Source organism: Phodopus roborovskii, unplaced genomic scaffold (genome assembly GCF_943737965.1).
Source record: "Phodopus roborovskii unplaced genomic scaffold, PHOROB, whole genome shotgun sequence".
Lineage (NCBI taxonomy): Eukaryota > Metazoa > Chordata > Mammalia > Rodentia > Cricetidae > Phodopus > Phodopus roborovskii.
The window spans coordinates 29,947,487-29,970,417 of record NW_026126416.1 but is presented as its reverse complement, the minus strand read 5'-3'; positions in this window follow the sequence as shown (position 1 = coordinate 29,970,417).

The following is a 22,931-nucleotide window of genomic DNA, read 5'->3' as shown; positions in this document are numbered from 1 at the left end:
CTCCCAAAAATGTATACAAGCATTTTATAGCACACAACTTATTCAGGTACTAAAAAGACAAGGTTATTCATTTATATGTGTTTGTATATCAAGTCATGTATGTCACTTATATATGATACACATGTAAATGTACACATTTTACATATGTATTTTAGGTCATCTGTGAATACAGACACACATATATATGTATGTATATGTATATACATACATATACAGCTCCTCTGATACTTCATGATCTGCAGGTGTTTTACCACCATCAATCTCTAACATGCTTATGACAAATATATTGGATATTCATAGCTGCCCTCACTTTAATATATATATATATATATATATATATATATATATATATATATATATATATATAGTTGGTTCCTACTTTTCACATTCATGTTACTCTCAGGACTCCTTCTGGTGAAATATAGGGTGAAAGTCTAATTAACCCCTCATCACAACATATGTGCCAACTGATGAACGAATAGCATTGTTTTCATATGTGTTTCTGTTTTAAGGACATTTCATTCTATATGCATCACAGATTCTAAGCTCAGACAGAAGCAAAAATCACTCAGGGTAGGACAGAGGTAGGCCTATGTATCATCTTTTCTGCTTTACTCATTGCCATCACCCTATGCTTAGAACTACTAAAGAACATCTCAGCTCTGTGAGAGTCAGAATAAACCTTCAAACAGTACAAACATGCTCAAGTTATGCAGGACAGTGTAGGGTTCTTGTTTGCAATATTAAAGCTAAAACAATACAGCACAGCACTGCTGATTTTAATCCCAGTTGGGAATATGAATGCCAGGTTGTTCAAATGTTTCTTTCTTCTGTGCATGTTTTCCATCCATTGATTGATTATCAAGAAAAAAAATTGGTGAGTTTCTGTTTATACACACATAATGAAGATAGGTGTGTGTGTGTGTGTGTGTGTGTGTGTGTGTGTGTGTGTGTGTGTGTGTGTGTGTGTGTGTTTGCCTACTTGCCATTACTGAGTAAGGAGACCTATTCTTAGGCATTTGAAAGAAGCCTTCTGTCTGCAGTAGGTGATGTAGTGTTTGCACTGATTTGCTGCTCATGAAAGCCTTTTGCATTACTTTTCATTGATATGTAGGTAACCTGATCACAAGGATGGATTACTAAAATCCCACATGAGGGTCTGTGTATGCTGTAAATGTTACTTTTGATGAAGATTTCTGGAGGATGAGCAGAACAGTTGTTAAAAAATAAAGTTTCACAGTTGTTGTCCGGAATATATTCTCCATACTGATCCAAATTGCTACCCTATGAAACAAATCATAAAAGGTGTCCATGCCTGTTTAACAGGCATTTTGTTTGTTTGCTTGCTTGCTTTTGCTTTTTGCTAGCATATTAAATAATTATCAGGAATTTCAGGTCCTTAAAGGAGTAAGAACACAGGCTTTTGCAAGTCACAGCCTGTTCAAACTCATATTTGTCTGTGATATTAACTCAGAACAGCATGGATGTACTACCCAATAGGTGGCTTTATTCTCAGCTTTCTCATTTGCTTTCTGGGGCAGAAATAATGATACAGCCTCAGCATTGTAGACATCTGCCATTCAAGCTCAAACAGCAATGACCTTAAATAGCTTTCTGTGAGCTCCTCTCTAGTACTTCATGATCTGCAGGTGTTTTACCACCACCAACCTCCAACATGCTTGTGACAAATATATTGGATATTCATAACTGCCTTCACTTTACAGTTCATCGTGATAGACAGTCCCTTGTTTTGTGATAAGGTAGTAGCACTTTGTGGCTCTATTTTTCCTTCCACTGTAGATCCACTCTCCCAATGCATCCAATAAATATTCACTGTCAGTTACATATAGTTTTCTCAAGTTTCATTAACTTCTCTTCATTGCTTTTGTAAAAGAACATGGGTGGATTAGTTTTCTTCTTCCTCAAATCAGGTTATTGCCATCCCAACACTATAATCTCTGGAAGATGTTCACATTTGTATGCCATTGTCTGGTGCTGTTGACAAACCTAATTCCTTACTATCTTTATTATCTTTGTTAACTGTAGGGATAGCTGCAGGATGTGTAGTACTTTTCCATAATATTGCATCACAGAGCAGAAAAAAGAAAAACACCAGAGTGAGTAATACATTAAAGTTTTAGCCCTGCACTATGCATGGCAGAGAGTCTATATTAGTGTTTAGCATCATAATATACTATTTTATTATCCCTGTGGCTAGACTTTCATAAGGAATCTGGGCATGAAAAGGAAATATATTCTGAAGCAGAACAGGCCTTGAAAGATACTTCTCTCTTTAAGGATGCTAACTCTCTTGTGATTTGTGCACGTGGATTTTGACTACCTCCCACCAAAGTGTATAGGCATGGGTTTTTCTACCTGTGACATCATATTGGTGTTCAAAAGCTTTAGATTTTGGAATTTCTAGGATTTAGGATGTGAAGGTTATATATTAGTAAAAATAGCAACCATCAAAACAAATGAGCCCTAAATTAGAAATGATTTATTCACATTGAGGTACATATTTGGTGGATGTCTTGAAATTTATAGCTTACTATGTAACTTGAAAAAATAAAAGATGCAGAGACATATTGGGGTTTAAACTTCAAGCTGAAGATCAGAAAAGTAAAGCAGCCAAGCCTCAGAATACTAGCTCTCTTAAACATGGCTGGAGACTAAATCTCAGAATGCAACTGGAGACACTGGACTACTATCTTTTATATACCTCTCTCAGGCTAGGATTGAAGGTGTGAGCTCTGTTAATTTTTTTGACTGATTCACTCTCATGTAGCCCTTGGTGGCTATGAACTCACAGGGATCCCTTCTGAATCCTGGGATTAAAGGTGTGTGCCACCACCGCCTAGCTTCTATAGCTAAATAGTGTAGCTGGCCTTGCATTGTAATACTTCAGGCAATGTTTATTAAATGATAAATAATATATCACCTTAATTGCCCTTTTTGTCTAATACAAAAAAAGGCTACAACTAATATAAGAAAAACTGTATACAATAAATACAATAACTATATACAATATATACAGGCAATAAATACCAGCAATGTCAAGTCAATCAACATTTGACAAAATTAATCTCAAAATTTTATCAATATACAATATTTATATACAATATACAAAAGTCCAATCTAATATAAAATATTTAAAACTAGTAGTTGCTTTTTAAAAGTAGATCCAATAATCTACCTTTTTACTGCATAACTACATCCTTCCTTTTTATTTCATTTAGAGTAGATTCAATAATCTACCCTTTTTATCCTATCATATCTCTATTGTCTTTTCTTTTTTGTTTGTTTTTCAAAACGAAATCCTTAAATCTACTCCCTTTTGTTTAACTTTCTTACTGAATGTAACCAACAATATTTCACAACCAATCCTCCTAAACAATGACAAATGTCCATAACCCAGTGAGTGACCAAAACCCACCCAATCCCCTCTTAGGAATGAGGGTGTTGTGTTCTTAAAGTTACTTCCTGCAGTCTAGGTGGAACAGCATCTTTAGAGGTTCCTAAAAAAATGGGTTAACTGTCAAGTTGGAAACTGCTTGTCCAGTCTAAGCATACTGGGAATGTGCAGGACTTGTCTCCAGTCCAGACTAGGGTAGTCTGTGAGGCTGGGCACCTCAAAATTGTTCTGAGCAGTTTATAGTCCTGGTGAACTTGTCGTTATCTTTTTTTTTTTAATTTTAATTTTAATTTGATTTTTCAGACAGGTTTTCACTGTATTAACATTCCTGACTACCCTGAAACTCAATTTGTACATCAGGCTGTCCTCAAATTTGCTGAGATCTGCCTGCCTGCTTTGAACCCCCACCCACGTGGTAGGATTAAAGGCGTGCACCACCACCCAACTGGGATTCTATCTGCTTTTTGTAGATTTCAAAGATCACAGTAGGTCAGATCATTCCTTTTCTTGGTAATTTTTTCTGGGGTTCTCCCTTCTTCCTTTTATATTTATTTGTTCAAAGATCTTAAGTTCCACATGATGGTTGGTTTATTTTCTTGTAAAGACAAAAACAAAACCCTTCTCCAACCCTAACTTTGGGGAGGTTCCTAAGCTAATCTTTATCACTTTTGGTTTATGATATTTCCTGAAATTTTTGTTTCATTTTCTAAAGCTCTTCTAGCATCCAGAACAGTAAGTTTTCTTACAAAAGTCTTTACCTTCTTTAGTTGCTCTAGGGAGGAATTTCCATTATGATAGGAAAGGACTGAACTGAATTTGGCACAGGGTTTTCAAGAGGCCCCTCAAGGTATTTCCAGAAGGCTAAGGACTACCTTGATAATCTCTTCTTGACCTATATTCTTTTGTTCAATGCCTGCCTTTACAACAACTTCCGCATAATCCACAAGTGAGGGGCATTCTGCTTGCATTATATTTAAAAAAATGCATAGTTTTTAGAAATGTCCTGTTTACAATACCTTTTAAAGTCACCTTGTCTGCCATAATTAGAACATTTGACATTTTGATATTCCTTTAAACCTCTTGAAATCACCTATCCTATCCATGTATCATCATGATCTTGAGCTTCAATATTAATTTTATCTTGGCTCCATCCTCCAAAGGTGCCTACCTTGATTTTAAAGACCTAATTATCCTTTTGCATTGGGTATTGACATTTTCAAAAGCCATAGTTTTAATTATTATTTTTCTAGATTCTGAATCATTCATTTTTCTATTTTCTGTTGATGACCATCTTTGTAAAAAAAAAAAAAAAAAAGGTCTATGAAGGCTTCTTTAAGGCCCTGTATAACTTTTGTAAATGACTCAATTTACAAATGTATAGAAATTTACAATTGTGTGTAGTAGTGTAGTAATGTAGCATTCATTTTCTTTCTTTTTTTTTTGTCTTCTAACAATATTTTAGGGTTATTTTATTTATTTATTTTCTTTCTTTCTTTATTTATTTTATATAACCAAGTCCATATAAATGAAAACAAATATTTATAGACAATATTTGGGAATTTGGGCGTCATTCTTTCCAAACTACTTCCTGCTGGTAAGGGGCACTGTTGTGGGGGATTCAAAGAAGATTCAGAAATTCTGGCTGTAGTCTGTAAGGCTGCTTTGTCCAGCTGTTTTGAATGTAGGATCACCTGGTACTCTGTATGAGGTGGTCTGGCTTGATCAAACCACATTAGTCTGGAAGGAATCCACATCTTTTCATTTTCTGTGGAAACAAAAATAGAAATCCTTTTCCCCAGTAACTTGTCTTTGAACTTAAATTTTGGAGTCAAAGCATTTTTTTTAATTTAATTTATTATTTTACATGTCAATCCCAGTTCCCTCTCCCTCCCTCCCTCCCTTCTTCCCTCCCTTTTACCCTCTCTGCCCTCTCACATGCACTCTAACTACCCTCCCCTCCCATTCCCCCCCACCCCAATTCCATATGTAGGGGAATGCCATCCAGTTGGGGTCATGTAAATCTGACAGGTCATGTGAAGTAGGGACCAGGGCTTCTCTCCTGTCTCTAGATTAAGGCAGTTATCCCTCCATGGGGGATGTGTTTGCAAAGTCCTTTTGTGCACCAGGGATACATTCTGGCTCCACTGTCTGAGGTCCCTTAGACTGCTCAGTCCTTCTGGCTGAGACCCATATTCAGGGGGGCCTGAGTCAGTCCCATGCTGGCTTCCCAGCTATCAGTCTGGTGGCCCGTTAGCTCCTCCTTGTTCAGGTAAGCTGTCTCTATGTGTTTCTGCCACCTGGTCTTGTCCTCTTCATCTGCATTTGAGTTCTACTTCCACTCAGTGTTTATGTATGGGTGTTTGCTCCTGTTTGCAACAGGCATTAGATGAGGGCTCTATGGATAAGTTAGTTGTTGATCTCACTCTCCGGGAAGGGCATTTATTGTAGCCTTTCCACGGAAGCTTAAATTGTTATTTGGCAGCAGTCTTGTAGTTCTCTAGACCTTTCTTTGTGTTCAATTTTTATCTTCAAACCAATATTGGCTCCCTCTTTTATGTTCTCTCTCTCTCTCTCTCTCTCTCTGTCTCTCTGTCTGTCTGTCTCTCTCTCTCTGTTTCTCTCTGTCTCTCTCTCGTAACATTCATTTTCTTTGTAGGATACTGTATCATGTTATGGAGATGCTACAATTTGCTCATCTACTTACACAGTAGATATTTGGCTTCTTTCATGCTTTGAGCTACTACAAGTAAAGCTGATACTAGAGTTTGAGCAGCAGCGATTTGTGATTTCATTTGTCTTGGATAAATATTAAGAGATGAAGTGATGAATTCACATAAAAGGCATGTGTAGCTAAGAAGCTGCCCTACATTTTGCAGTCCCACTTTCTTTACATATTTCCTATGTCATAATATAAGATATTCTAATAGTATGTTCAAATATAAAACAGTACCCTTAAATTACATTTCCTTAAGAACTGAATATGGTGATCATCTTTCATGTGCTTATTTGTAATCTGTAGGTCTTTTCTTAAGTATTCTTTCATATACTTTGCTCAATTTATTGCATAATTTTAATGTTTCATGTTATATAATGTATTCTGTATCTGAATATTCTGTGTGTGCTTGAATGTGTGTGTTTCTCATGTTGAGCTTTATTTTATACCAAGGTTTTTGTTTCCTTAATTTGAATAGATCTTGAATAAAGTTGGCTTTTACCACTCCACTGTCTGATGTTGCATTTCTTTGACACTGGTTTTGGAAAACAGATTTCAGTTGTGTTTTTACATAGATGAATACATAGATAGACATTGACACATAGACCCACAACTGGTTATCATACAGAGAATAAGAGATTGTGGAGTTCTCAGCCATAAATGGGACATTTATACCATATCTGTTTTTTCCTCCCCAGGATCAGGAAGTGTGATGGAAGAGGTGAAAATCCAGTAAGATTTCCATTTTTGTTTTGCTTTGATGTTTTGTTGTTGTTTGTTTATTTTTTCTTACTTTGCATATTTTGATATTTGGGTTTAGTTTTTGTTGTTTTCTCATTTTTTTGTTTTAGAGATTGAAAGAAAGAAAGGAAGGAAGGAAGGAAAGAAGGAAGGAAGGAAGGAAGAAAGAACGAACATGAAGTTGAATGAGGAGGTTCTGGGAGGAGTTGGAGGAGGAGAAAGAAATATAATAAAATATATTGTATTAAAAACTTTAAAATTAAGAAAAACTGTCAGAGGTGGATGACTACAGACAGGGAAGCAATGTTTTCCAGAAACAACAGGGTCTTTGCACAGATGAACTCACAACTGCTATGACAGGATGCAAATGACATTTTCAACCTCAAGCCAGACAAAATCTGAGCATGGAGGGGGAAAGTGGGCATGAAGTCCCACCCTCACCTGAGGAGCTATTAGCAAGAGACACCTAATAGAAGGCTCCATTTTCTGTATGGATGTGACCTCTGGTAGGTCAAATTCACTCAAATGGATGTCCATTCACATAGAAGCTGTATGTGGCACACATTTGACATTATGGGCTTTAAAAACTGCAGACCCAAAGTTGGTGAGTAGGAAAGGTGTGGATCTGGGAGCAGTTGGGGGATGTTGGGTGAACATAATCAAAATGCCTTGTATATTATTTTCCAAGAATTAATTCTTAAAAAATATGAAACTTGTTTCTATTAGATATAAATTAATGTATTTCCTTTTATCATTCTTATACAAATTATGTACAAAATGTAACTTTGTAATCCTTTCTGATGCCAATTCCCCTGCCCACTCCAGACTTGCATCCTTTTACTCCAATTTCCCTTGTATGATCTGTGTACCACAAAATATTACATTATTCTTTCCACTCCACTAAACTGACTTCCTCTCTTTTCTTCTCTTCCTACATTTGTGACTTATGTCTGCACTCATGCGTGACTACATATTCTTACATATATAACAAGTAAAATCTTGAATTCACTGACAAGAATGCACATGTGGTATGTTCCTTTCTGAGTCTTGATTGTTACAGTATAATAATGACAAGATCCTTCCATTTTCCTGTAAATATTATAAATTTATTTTTCTCTATGGCTAAATAAAGTTACATTGTGTATATGTGCTATATTTTCATGATGCATTTATCTGCTGATGCACATATAGAACAATTACATTCTCTTGCTCATGTGAAAAGAGCAGAATAAACATGGAAGTGCCAACATCTCTATTGTAGCATTTAGAGTCTTGCATTGTATGTGAGGTAAATATTTAAGTTGATTTAGCTTAGGTACTTTGTCACTTTTTTGTGTATGCATAAGATAACAGAAAATGTGCTACTCTCTTAGCACAATTCAAGTTCATATACGGATTAATAAGTACCACATGACATCTTGATACTGATATTTAGAGGGAACTGATCACTACTACAGACCAATTAAAATATTCACTTCCTCATGTTTGTCATATATATATATATATATATATATATATATATATATATGATAAATCCATTGAAATTTATTCTTCAAACTCAGTTCCATTGCACAAGACAATATTGTAAGTTATATTCACCATGATATATTATCAACTTTATTCATGCTATGTAAGTATGACCATTTAACACCCTTTAGCATTATCAATCCCCTTCTTTACCTCCTGCATCTTTGGTAACCATGTTCTATTTTCTATTTATATATGCTCTACTCTTTAATATTCTACAAATAAGTGAATTCATACAGTGTTTTTTGAAATGTGTCTTCCAAGTTCATCTATTTTGATACAAATGATGGGACTTTGATAAAGGTTGAACAACATCCCTTTATATCTGAATGAATGAATTTCCTCATGCATTTATCATGTATAGACTCAAGTACTTTCCATATGTTGGTTATTATGAACATATTGCAATGGCTGTGGAGTTGTTTATAATTCTTTGAGATACTAGTTTCATTTTCTTCAGATGGATACCCAGAAGGAATCCAAAGGAACCCTTCCTGTTCCCATAGTTGCTACCAGCCCTACCAACAGCACTCAAATGTACTTTTAACCCCATAAATATTATGCCATCTATTTGGGAATCACCATTCTAACATGTGTAAGGCCACATCTCTTTGTGATTTTGATTTGAATTTCTGTGATCAATGATATGGAACACTTTTTTATATATCTGCTCACCACCTGTGTATCTTCTTTGGCTTATATCTATTAAGGTCCTTTGCCTATTCACAAATCACATAATTCATGTTTGATAGAGCATCGTATAGGTTATGTATTTTGGTTATTAGCTCCATTTAAGAATACATGGTTTGCAAATATTTTCACCAATTAATAAATGTCTTATTATTTTGTTGCTCTTGTTTCTGTGAAGCTTTTCATTTGATGCTACCCTGCTTTTCTCTCTTCACTCTCATTTCTTTTTGTCTCAGCTTTAGGGGTAATAAAAAATCATACTGTAAAGTCCAATAAAAAAAAGCTTGAACTTTATGTCCTATATTTAAGTATTTAATCCATTCTTAGTTGAATATTTTTCTTGTTTCTGAGTTGAGTATTTTGCTTTTCAATAGATTATAGGGCCAAAAGAATCTGTCTTTATGAGTGGGGCTAACACATTCATAAGAGTCAGAGTCAAGTGTCCTTTCTGAGTCTTTAATTTTATTGTTTTTACTATGCCTTCTGCCATTAAATGATATTAAATTACAAGAAGTATCTCTCCAGATGGTAGCATATTGATCTTGGACTTCTAAGTTTCTAGAACTGTTAGTAAGTTTGTGGTTATTATAAAATTACTCCGGGTTTACTCTTCTGGTAAAGTAAATCAACTAAGGTTAAATATCATAACTAAGAGATGGTTGTGTACTCCCAAGATCCTGAAGATTCAAGTTTCTGTTTTATTTTAACATGTCTATGCTTTCACATCTTATATTTGGGTCTGGTTCACCAGGTTATATTTTCATATAGTGTGTGGTGAACGGTCTGAATTCATTCTTCCACTACTAGCTATTCAGTACTTCCTGAGCAATTCTTTTAAAGTGTTTCTGGAATTAGCTTGCTGCTATTTGTTGAAGATTGTTACCCCATATTCATAGGAGATATAATGTCCTATGGTTTTCTTTTATTCTTATAATGTCTTTAACTGTTTGATATCATGGAAATAATAACCCAATATAATAAACTTGGAAGTATTCTCTTCTCTTCTATATTTTTCAAGGGCTTTTGAAAGATTTATATTAATTCTTCTTTCTCTGTTAGCTGGAATTCATCAGTGAAGCCCACCTGGGCCTGAACTATTCTGATGAGAAGTATTCTAAATTACTAATTCAATCATTTTTACTTGTTATGGGTATTCCAATTTTCTGTTTTACTTGAGTCACATTCAGGAGTCTTTGTCTCTCTAGGAATTTGAGTTCCATTTATATAACCTAATTTGTTGGCGTACAATATAAGTAATTCTTATAATCCTTTTATTTCTACAAACTTGGCAGCATTACTCTCCATTTCATTTCTCATTTTAGTATTTCATTATTTTCTCAGTCTGGCTAAAGAGTCTTTAATTTTGCTGTTCATTTCAAAGAAACAACTTTTGGCTTCAATAAATTTATCATTTTTGTATTCTGCATTTCACATATTTTCTGGCTTCTCTCACACTGACAAGGTGTCCTCAAATATTTTAGTGTTCAGCTAGGCACTAAGGACTGTGGTATATCAAGGTGAGCAAAAACAGACATGAGTCTCAGACAGTGTATCTTGTTATTTGAATGGAAAGCAATCACATATCAGACCAAGACATATTTATTTAAAACTGGTTACTTTATAAGGACTGTTTCTAAAAGAATATATAAACACGTATCTCTTAACATAGAATGAGTAAAAGATGAATGACAATGGAAATAAAGGGATAGGAATCAATCAAGGGCAGGTCACTGTGTTCAGTGGTTCTTAACCTTCCTAATGCTATGACTTTTTAATATAGTTCACATGTTGTGGTGATCCCAAACATAAAATTATTTTTGGTGCTACTTCATACTGTAATTTTGCTACTGTTTTGAATTGAAATGTAAATATTCTTGGAGATAGAGGTTTACCAAGAGGCTGTGATTCAAAGATTGAGAATCACTGTTCTAAGTTGACAAAGGACCTCATGAGGAAGAGTCAGTAAATTCTTTTCTATGTTTTTGGTTGTGAGCCTAGCCTTTTAATGGCTGAGCCATCTCTCCAGCCCAGTAAATTCTTTTCTTGTGCAAAGTACTGAATGGAGAGAAATATGGCTGGAATATAGGTAAGATAAGAAGTCTTAGGGAGATTTTCTAATGCTGACCATTCCATATTTTGCCAGTCATCCATTTGGCTATATAATGGTTTGGATATGGTACTAAACTCAGTAGAGAAAGAAGAGTGAAGAGCTATTTTTGCTTTGGCTTGCAAAATAGGGTGAGTGATGTTTCATAATTAGACTAAGTTCTTTGGGATACTCATTGGAGTGTATTGCCCTGATATGTTGAGTTTAATCTTTTTTTAAATGAAAATATAGAGTAAACAACTGTAGGTTTTAGGTGGTGTTTTCCTGTCCCTACCACCTGATCCCAAATAAGCAGGCAGCACTTTGCAAATAACTGACTTAGAGACTTAACATAAATTATAAATGCTTGGCTGATAGCTTGGGCTTTTTACTGCATAACTCTTAAATTTAAATTAACCCATATTTCTTATCTACCCTCTGCCACATGACTTATGGCTTGTTTCCTCATTTTTTTTATATGACCTACTTCCTTTGCAGCAGAGGCTGGCATGTCCTAACTCTGCCTAGTGTCCTGAGTTTGACTGTCCCATCTTTATTAACCAATGAGAATAATACACATTCATAGTGTACAGGATTATTCCACAGCAAACAATTGCATTGAACTGTAATAGTGTTTATTAGTATACATAATAGCAAGTAACAAAGACCCCCCGCCCCGTGTGTGTGTGTGTGTGTGTGTGTGTGTGTGTGTGTGTGTAAGGCACAATTTAGATAAGAATTGAGAAGAGAAAATTGAATTGCGATGCTAAAAAGCTTTAATTCTCCTTTGAGGATGGTGGCCTCACATTTACAGCAATGCCAATAGGCCATTTTATAGGGCATTCACTCTCTTGGATAGACACAGAGACAAAGCAGAGTGTGTGCTACATAAGGGATGAAATTTGGATTTGTGAAATGTGATGAGGTGTGGAGAAGAGCTAGAAGGTCAAAATAATTTATAGTATAGGTAAGGCTATCATGGAAATAATGTACAGTAAGAAAACAGAAAACGGGATGGGGTGGAAGTTGGAGAGAAGTCGGGGTCAGTGGGTTGAATTTTACCAACCTGCAGCCCAGGGCATCTTTGAAAATCCAGAAATAAGACTTTATGTGATGAACTGCATCAGTTTAATCCTCATAAAAGTACTGCTGATATCAAACACTGTGCTTGTTTTCAATCATTGCAACCTGACTCAGCAATGTGTCTTGAGGTGACAGGAGTAATCTCATTGCATGCAATCTGTCGAGTTCTGTTCTTTTAAATGTCATTATATTTAAAGCTAATAAATCTTTACCAACTTAAGACTTTTTTCTTTGACTTTCTTTCTTTCTCTTAACTGTTTACATGTACTTAAAATAAAAATTCAAGCATTAAATTTAAACCAAAACACTACATGTTCTCTCATAGGTTTGTATGTATTTATGTATGCATGCATATATGTTTCTTATCTTATCTTTAAAATTTTAGATTTTATGTTTAAGTTGGAGAATCTGCAGAAGCGAGGAAAGTAGAAAGTGCCCACTGCAGGCAAGGACTAGAAAGAAAGTAGAATAGTGGACCAGGGAGGTATAAAGGGGAACAAAACAATGTAGGGAGGAGATAGGGGGATAAGACAGTGGATAGGCAGGGGAAGGCAAAACTATGTTTTAAAAGTCATATGAAAACATATTGTTTTGTGTACTCCTTTGTATGTGCATGTGTGTGTGTGTGTGAGTTTTTTGTGTGCATGCATAAGTGCATGTGTGTGTGTATTTCTAGAGTATAATAGTAGTTATCCTACATGGAAGGATAATGTTCTTCACAGAAGCCATAGTTTAATTTTTTTAACTATTTATTTATTTATTTTATATAACCAAGTCCATATAAATGAAAACAAATATTTATAGACAATATTTGGGAATTTGGGCATTGTTCTTTCCAAACTACTTCCTGCTGGTAAGGGGCACTGTCATGGGGAATTCTAAGGAGATGCAGAAATCCTGGCTGTAGTCTGTAAGGCTGCTTTGTCCAGCTGTTTTGAATGTAGGATCACCTGGTACTCTGTTTGAGGTGGTCTGGCTTGATCAAACCACATTAGTCTGGAAGGAATCCACATCTTTTCATTTTCTGTGGAAACAAAAATAGAAATCCTTTTCCCCAGTAACTTGTCCTTGAACTTAAACTTTGGAGTCAAAGCATTTTTTTTAATTTAATTTATTATTTTACATTTTACAGTTCCCTCTCCCTCCCTTTCTCCCTCCCTCCTTCCCTCCTTCCCTCCCTCCCTCCCTCCTGCTCTCCATTCTTCCCTCCCTTTTACCCTCTCTGCCCTCTCACATGCACTCTAACCACCCTCCCCTCCCATTCCCCCCCCCACCCCAATTCCATATGTAGGGGAATGCCATCCAGTTGGGATCATGTAGGTCTGACAGGTCATGTGAAGTAGGGACCAGGGCTTCTCTCCTGTCTCTAGATTAAGGTAGTTATCCCTCCATGGGGGATGTGTTTGCAAAGTCCTTTTGTGCACCAGGGATACATTCTGCCTCCACTGTCTGAGGTCCCTTAGACTGCTCAGTCCTTCTGGCTGAGACCCATATTCAGGGGGGCCTGAGTCAGTCCCATGCTGGCTTCCCAGCTATCAGTCTGGTGGCCCGTTAGCTCCTCCTTGTTCAGGTAAGCTGTCTCTATGTGTTTCTGCCACCTGGTCTTGTCCTCTTCATCTGCATTTGAGTTCTACTTCCACTCAGTGTTTATGTATGGGTGTTTGCTCCTGTTTGCAACAGGCATTAGATGAGGGCTCCATGGATAAGTTAGTTGTTGATCTCACTCTCCAGGAAGGGCCTTTATCGTAGCCTTTCCACGGAAGCTCAAATTGTTATTTGGCAGCAGTCTTGTAGTTTTCTAGACCTTTCTTCGTGTTCAATTTTATCTTCAAACCAATATTGGCTCCCTCTTTTATATTCTCTCTCTCTCTGTTTCTCTCTCTCTTTCCTGTCTTCTATTCCTAACCAGGCTCAATCTTCCTGGTCGCACATGTTTTCCTTGTCCCCCTTATGAACCCATAGTTTATTAAACAAGAAGAACAATGCCAGAAAAAAAGATTTCTACTGTCATTTTTTTTTTCTCATGGCACCCCAGAAACTCTTCCCCTGTAACCTAGGCTATCACCAGTTCTCTTAGTTTCCCAACAGAGCCTGTCAAACCCTATTATTAATGACATTACATTGTTTGAACACACAACATGAGGCTATCGACCTGGTACTGACCTGTACATTTTTCCCTGCTAGCTGTCTTAAATAGCATCAGAAGATACTGTGCAGAATATAGAAAGAGAAAATCCACCAACAATTTTACTTGGCTATGAGTCCTGTGAACTACATTAATGGTTGTGCCAGCAAGATATATCCAATATTGCAATGACAAGAAGTTCAGAGTTATAGTCTACCACTACCCTTGCCATCTTGAGTCTGTAACCTTGACTAGTAGCAGCAAGGGAATAAATGATAGATAGACAAACAGATATCGCACAAAAAAGGTGGTTAGAGGTGAACTGTGCAGGTTCTGATGGAGCCACACCTACTGTCACCTTAACCAGAAACCTTGGCCTGTTTGCTATGTATAGAACAGTGTGTGTGTGTGTGTGTGGGGGGTAGTTAGTTTCAATAGGAGCTCTCTGTAAGCAATTCTGTGCTGTAAAAATCTGAGAAGAACAAGCTGTAGTTGATAGTTTTTGCAGGTACTGATCAATCATTCATAGACATTTGGACTTTAAAGGAAAACTATGTCAGTTCTGAGCCCAATCTCATGAGGAAAGGAATAGCAAATATTCCTTGGGTCTGAGGCCATGGCCTTTGTCATAGCTGTGCCTGTGTCATCAATAAACATTCATTCAGAACTTCACTCAGGGTTTCTTTTACTACCTATGGTATTCAAAAGATTTTTTATTGGAATTTAAGGCCTCATTCAATAAAGTAACTCATGTCTGTAACTATAAATCTGGCCACGAAATTCTGGTTTGGGAGTTTTTAAGCCCAAATGTAGAACTTTCTACTATTATTTTGCTAAATGGATGTAGCATCGAACTGTCTTCTAAATAGCTATACTTAGCCTATAAATACAACTTTAATCTCTAATCATAAAAGCTTCTTTTTAAATTAATAAGCTTAAAATAGAGACCCACAGCAGCCCAAAGACAAAATAAATGACTATGGAGTAGTAGAGGCTAAGTGAAACATCTATTTCACATTCTCTTTATCCAGGAAGACAGGCCAGAAAATTTACAGGAGCCAAGGCATGGGGTGGACTGTTGTGAAAGTGTCTTTTTGACAAATCAGACTATTACGCTAATGAATTAAGAACAGATATGATTACCTGCACACGATCTACACAAGATCAAGACAGCCAACATTTCTGTGTGGATGTGGGAGATTTCATGATGTGTACTTCCAGCCCAGGTACTTTTGGAAGCTGATGATTGCTGGGGGAGTGAAAGTCAATTTTATTCAGGTGTGTGGCCTGTAGTTGGGTACTCATGCTGCAGTGGGTGGCCCTAGTGTCATACTCATGGAGAAAACACTAATTGGACACATTAGGCAATTTGAAAATTATAAGAAGGCATGAAGTTTTCAGGGGCATGTGTGATGGAAGGGTCCAGGTAAAGTGGGAAGCCAGAAATGAGTAAGGGTTAGTATTGTAATACATTGTATACATGTGGAAATTCTCAAAGAATAAATAAATAAATGAACCATTTAATAGCTTATTATCGGTAAATATTAATGGTGAGGTAGCATAAGTATTGAATACTAACAGATAGCTCTGACAATACAACTTCAATTAACACATGTTTTGAGCACAGGAAACCCATCTCTAATGATGGGAACCAGAGTAGGACCTCAGACAAATTGGTCAGGAAAGAAAAGATGCTTCATAATCTTGTGAATGTCCTGTTCTGAGAATTAATTCATTTTGATTCCTTATACCCATGTGAGGCACTTAGCTAGATGTGTAATCAAAGCCAGGTTTTTGCACTTTGGGAAGGGGCTGTAAATGACTTTGGCATTTAATGAGATATTATGAGTTGAAAGGACAATGGAACTGTCACTTTAAGATTTGAACCTCATAGTAAATAAATCAAGGAGTTCCCAAGCTCTATGCCAGACTCCATTTGCTCAAATGTTGGATTGAAGTTCCAGGTGAGATGAACAGCTGCCAAGCTCGCCTTTGGGAACATAGAACTTCATTATCTGTTTCACCATTCTGTGCTGTGGAGTGAATAAAACAATGAGAGATCTGACTAAGGCATCCATTTCAAGGTCTATTTTCTCCTTAGCCAGTGGAGGACCTTCCAACTGTCTCCTCCATCTGCTCTTCCTCAAGGGCATAAGAAGCAAGCCAGTTGGCTCAAACTAAAGTCTTCCACCTGTTTTTTTTTCTTTTTTCCCACAAAACTAAATTCAGTCTCTAGCATGTGCATCTAAAACCAAGCTGTTTCCTTTCCTTAAAACAGATCTCCTTTTGTTAGTTAGAGATCTTTTCTATTTGTTGATAATTCAAGAGAATTTACCAGTTCCTAGAGCCACCAGCCAGCCACTAATCAAGGATAGTTCCTTTCTCAAGACCTCCCTGTGAACTCCAGTCCCTCAGAGATGAAGGGTCAAACTTACATTCTTCAAGATCAAGTCCCTTTCCTCTGCGAAGCAGGCAGTTTCCTCTTAGGACCCTTTTTGCTCATAACAGTCTTCAGAATCTGGCTTTGATATCAAATAGCTTGTATTAAGAAACAGTTTGAGGTAAACACATTTCAAATAATAGGAGAAATCCCTTTGGGAAAAGTATATATTGATATTTTCAAAAGCAAAATTGAAAATATGCATTGAAATTATTGGGAATACGGAAGGTAAGTGTTTTCCTTTCTGGTTTCTTTGGGTAAGAAGTGTAAGGTATCTGAGCGTTTTTAGAATATATACAATTGTTTAATGTTGTGAATCAAGATAATCTGTTAATGTCTTTCTTATCTCAGGAACAACAACAGAAAAAAAAGCAAGTGCAGGAAGCCAAAGCACTACACATAGGATTGTTTTAATTAACTGCAGTACAATTGGCCTTTTGAAACAAGGTTTTGTAGGAATATGCAGGATTAAGAGAAGAGAATAATGAAATTCCAAACACTGTGTCAGGCATGGAAGAAGTTGGCCAGCCTGAGTCAAGGTCTTCATCCCATCCTCCTGAACATGTTTTACTGGCCTCTCATGTTCATATCCCATAGATTGGGAACAGGGCATTTTTGCATTTCTCTTCCTTGTTAGAGTATATGGTACTTAAAACAGAAGAGTCTTATATATTTTCTGTCAGGACTATTTGGTCTTAAGAGTAAAGGGTAGTTTCTCAGTAGAGTCATTTTTCTTATGCCTATCAACTATGGGTCTTGCTGTCTCTTAGTTTCTTTACAAATAAACTTTTCAATCTCCCTCACTAACTTTTTTTTAAAGAATTGATGGTTTTAACTTTATCTTGTCTAATTTTTTCTCTCCCATTAAAATGTTAGCTGTGGTGTCATTGTACACTACAAAGTCTATGTTCATTTCTGCTACTCACTGTAGGGAGTATCTTGCTTCATTTTTTTCTTGATGTCCTATATGGAACTCTTTGTAGGAACCAGCTATCAATTAAATGGTTTGCAATCATTTATAACTAAGAATACAGACATTCATGTTCCTGGGGACAATAACCCCACAATGCAGACTCAGAGCTTTGGGATAATTATTGCTGAAGTGGTGGGACTTGTCAACTAGAGTGCCCTGTCTACCATTGATTTTATAAAGTTATGTAATGTTGAAGGCAACCAATTTCACAGCAACCTACGCACTTGCATGTATGTTAGAAAAGCCTGGTACATACTACTGATAATACATACCTCTGAGTTGGTGAAAGTTAGCTTGTGGATAGCTTTTGGTCCTCAGATAAGGTGAAGAACAATTTGTTTTGCATCACACCTGTAGTTCATGCTCTCCTTGTCTTTCTGTAGGGGAAAGTTTCCATTAATAATGAAAAGATGGGACCTATAGATTTTCATGTTTTCCCTATCATACCTTAAATTTTTATTTTGAGGGATATAATATCTTCTTCCGGATGGAAACTTGGGCTTGTGGTGAGTTTGTTCATATATAAATTAAACAAATAAATGAATAAACAAACTAAAGATTGATTGCATTTTAGTCATAAAAATGTCATGTCATATACTAAAGAACTGTGTGTGAACCCTCAAAAGAACTACATTTTAAATGGCTTCATGTTAGGTGGCTTATCTGAACATACTTAAAGCCAATAAAGGTAGTAGTATGGGCCATTCCATGTCTTCACTGTCTTCATGTTTTCTATTTTCTGTTAGAACCCTGAGAGGAGAAGCCAGTCTTACTTGTCTGTGATATATAAGATGTGACCTTGGGTGGCCTAGTGGGTAGCTATGTCTTTCTTTTGTGGTCATTTGTGTTCATCATCCTGAAGTTATCATGAGAAGCCAGATGTATCTCTCTCCTGTTTTCTCTTGTAAATGCTCACCCAGTCCCTGGCATTAGGTATCACAAAAAGGTCTTGTTGTCATGGTCCCCATGTTTATTGCAGACGAAATATGCTGTATTTTCCCTCAACACAAGACCTAAATCTTGTTTCTGGACTTTGCTCAGGATAATTTACTCAGTATAGCATCAACCAGATTCCCTTACACTGCCAGAAATCTGCAGGAGGTTTGCCTTCTAGACTCCAGACTGGGGACCAAATCCAAGCCCCACTCTACTTGAACCTTGTCAAATAAACATCAGGCACTGAATGAAGTGCCAGGCCTGCAGTGACTACAGTGCTCACACCCTGAGCCATCATCTCATTGGAGCCAACATTTCCATCAGGGAGGAAGCCACTGTTTCACCATTTGCCCTTGAAAATTCATATCAGGGTACTAGATGACAAGTGTGCACAAAGATCATATGTCAATCCAGAAAAAAGTAGCATTTGTAATTTACTGTTTATTATCAGTTAAGGTTCAGATAGTGGATTGCAACATACTTTTCTTTCTGCACTTTGAAATCTTATTCTGGCATTTGCCATCCTACTGTGTGGTGTGTGTGTGTGTGTGTGTGTGTGTGTGTGTAAGAGAGAGAGAGACAGAGAGAGAGAGAGAAATATACAGAGAGAAACACAGAGAGAGAAACACAGAAAGAGAATATCCTGAACTAGTTAAGTAACTAGTTTGTTACTAGACTGCTGTACTCATTAATGTGTTTCATAGATCATTAACACACTCTTGTAATTACTTTGTAAGGTTTAGTATTGAGAGCATGTGAGCCCAATGACCTGACACTCCCTCATTAGGATTAAAATTAGAAGGTAGAGCCTTACTTCTTCATCCATTCCTCCCACTCTGTACCCTGATTGTGTTCAACTAGTTGGAGAAGGACCAGGATTTCTGGAGGAGATTTTGGGTCATTTCCTTAGATGCTCAGCAGATGCAAAGCTTGCCTTTCACTCAGGTTTGTCTTCCTGATAAACTATTGCATTGACACCTCAACCCAATCAGAGACAAAATAAGTTACCCTCTACTATCCTCTTTTACTGGTATGAAAATAAAAGAACAAATTGGCTGAGGGAACAAAGCAGACATGGCCACCTTTGATATTTGACTTTCTTGTAAGAAATCACATTTCCACATTTAAAGTGTTTTCCTATTATCGCTTGCTTTCTGCTCTTAGTGTGTATGAATCAGCAGCATTCTTTGAAGTTCATATTTCCTCAGTAGTTATACCCAGGAACTTCTGAAAGAGGTCAGTAGAGATTGGCCTGGATGCTATTACCTGTGAAGCTGGAAATGGTTTGATGCTAATGTAGAGCATGTGTAGACCTATCACAGGGTACCCAGTGGTAAAGCTTTTAAAGAGTGGCTTGTTTCCAAAGATTGTCTTCATACATATAATATAATGTTAGTTTTATAATAACTTCTAATAACATGGCAGTTTTGTTAAAGATGTATTTTTAGAAAACCAGACTCTCTACATAAAACCAATATTCAAAAATATTTTCTGAAATGTTTTATGAATAATCAAATAGGAAACCATTGCCTGACTGGGCCTGTGTGTATTTCAGTAAAATACTCTACTCAACCTTCGTTATCACTTATGCAGGTGGGTTTTTGACACAAAGAAAGTCCTGGGATCTCATCCACCTTGGGCATGTCTCTGCTGACTTTATCATTTCCAAAGATTAAACACCCAATGTTAAAATGCACTGAACAAGGAAAACCCACTCTAGAAGTTGTTAAGTTGGCTTAATCAGTGCTTATAAATCAGTGCAGAGGCTTTGCTAAACAAGAAACAAATGAAAAGGTGAGTGTAATTCATTTCCTTATCCATCTCTTAGAAGCATAAGGAATAGCCTTTTAGAAATAAAAAAAAAATGATTTCATTGCACACATTATAGTCCTGAGATGGTTATGACTACATTGTTGCATTGAGGAGAAAATATCAAACACAAAGTGATCCTGAACTACTCACTCACTATATGACCCTGCCTACTCATCTATGTAATGCTTAAAATGCAAATTGTATAGACACTTTAAAGGAGAATTCATTGTGCCAAAATTGACAGAGGGCAGAGGAAAACTTACAAGCTGTACTCTGGCCAATTCAAAAAGTAATTAATTGCAGCTACTATTTCGCAGAAAACTGGGGAAATGTCACCAAATACAGAAAACTCCAGAAGGAATGACAAGCATTTCCTATGATTCCCTCAGCCTAAACCAAAATGAGAGTGCTGCTTTGTGACGGCTGTAGGTAATGAGACTCAGTGTGATTATTATAAATAGGCTGTATAATTAATGCACTATAGTTCAATGAGCAATCTGTGTTGATTTTATGAATTTGGAGTGGGCTCCAGTGGCTTAACACAACAGTCATTCTTTTTGAAACAGGGGAATTTTTTTTTGGCTTCAGAAATTGCTTCCAAGCCGAACAGTGGTAGCACACACCTTTATTCACAGCACTCTCGAGGCAGAGGCAGGCAGATTTCTGTGAGTTCAAGACCAGCCTGATATACAACAGCTAGTTCCAAGACAGCCTCAAAAGCCACAGAGAGACCCTGTCTCAAGAAACAAAAACAAACAACAACAACAAAAAATAAATTGCTTCCAAATGTACTGGTTATTATTTACTTCTAAAGACAAATGTTAAAAGGAATTAATGTATTATTTACAAGGAAGGTTTTTCCCAAAATGGAGTGGCCACCAGGTGCTTGGTGGTACCACTCACTCTCAAAGTCCACATTAACTTTGTTATCACATTTAATTAGCATAAGGTAGCTACTAATACTCTTTATCATACAGGAGAAATTAAGGTGTGGAGAAAGACCTTGACTAATGGCTGTAGACAGTATGTTCTATTTGAAATAGGGTCTGTATCATTCAAAATCTTTGTTTTCTGAATTGCTTTGTCCTTTTCCCACTATTTTCCACATGTATAGAAGCATACATTGTGAATTATTTTCCTTTCAAGCTTTTTTTAAGGGGTGATGTTGGCTGTGACCTTTAATGAAAACACATGTATCCACTATGAAGGGACAGGCAAAGGCAAGCACTACCAAAGGAAGTACATGTTGATATTATATATTATTAATGGATGAGAGTCAGGCACCATCCATCACTCTGTATTTGTATTTTCAAAGGTGAACTCATAAATATCCAAAAGTTTTCAATTGCTTTTGGCAAAGATTAAAAACACAGGGACTAAAACGGAATATGAATAGCCCAGATTTTAAAATGATAGGAATGAAGGGGAATGGCCATCTGCTAGGAATAATTTCTGCAAAAGAAGGCACATAGACCTCTGCACCTGGAAGTGTAGGAGATTCCAGCCCTCACACTGAATCGGTGCCAAAGTTGTCTTCAAAACAAAGACAGCACTTTGTAGAGAGAAAAAGCAGAGCAAGTAGACCAGGAATCTAAAGCACCTCTTCTTGTGTCGGCCATAGTTCAAAAGGGTACAACAAGGAGCAGAAGGGGTAACCACTTCAGTTTAAGGCGTTTCCTTTTCATAGGCATAAAAGTTGAAGGCGTTTGCCCCTGCAACAGAAGCTTTGCCTCAGCAAGACATTTTCTCCTCTGATCCCAGGGTACCCAAGTAGCAGGCAACAGCAGCACAGTTCTTGGCCAGCAGGTGAAAAATAAATAGTGATCTGGACACAGCAGGATTGCTTCAGTAAAGAGCCAGCTCAGGATAGGCACACATAGCACCACTGCTCAGGACTTAGCCACTCTTCCACAAGGACGATGGAAAGCAGATTTCTAGTAGACTATCGTGTGCTCAGTGGGCTGGAGGGAGATGTGGTTCATAGACTGACTTAAGGATCTTAAACCTCAACTCCCTAATGGCTCTTCATACTGTCCTCTTTGTTTTATTTCTGCATGATCCCAAACAGAATAATGGAAACAATATTTACTCTGAATTAAAGAAGCAGCTGTCTTTGCAAAGTGTGTTGTTTATCAAGGTGCTTTGGGAGGAGGTTGTAAATTTCCCCAATTTAAACAGATAATTAAATTAGGAAGAAAATATTTGAAGCTCCATTTAAGTTTCTATATCTCTGTTGGAAGACCTTGCTGGTAAGAGGTTGCAGTCTATCATGTCCTGGCAAATTTTCCAAAGCTCTAAGACATGGGACAGCTCCCCACCACAAGTGTGACTTCTTACTCTCTACCTTCTCTTATCTGGAGAATGTCTCAGTACTCAGAGGACTGACCTTA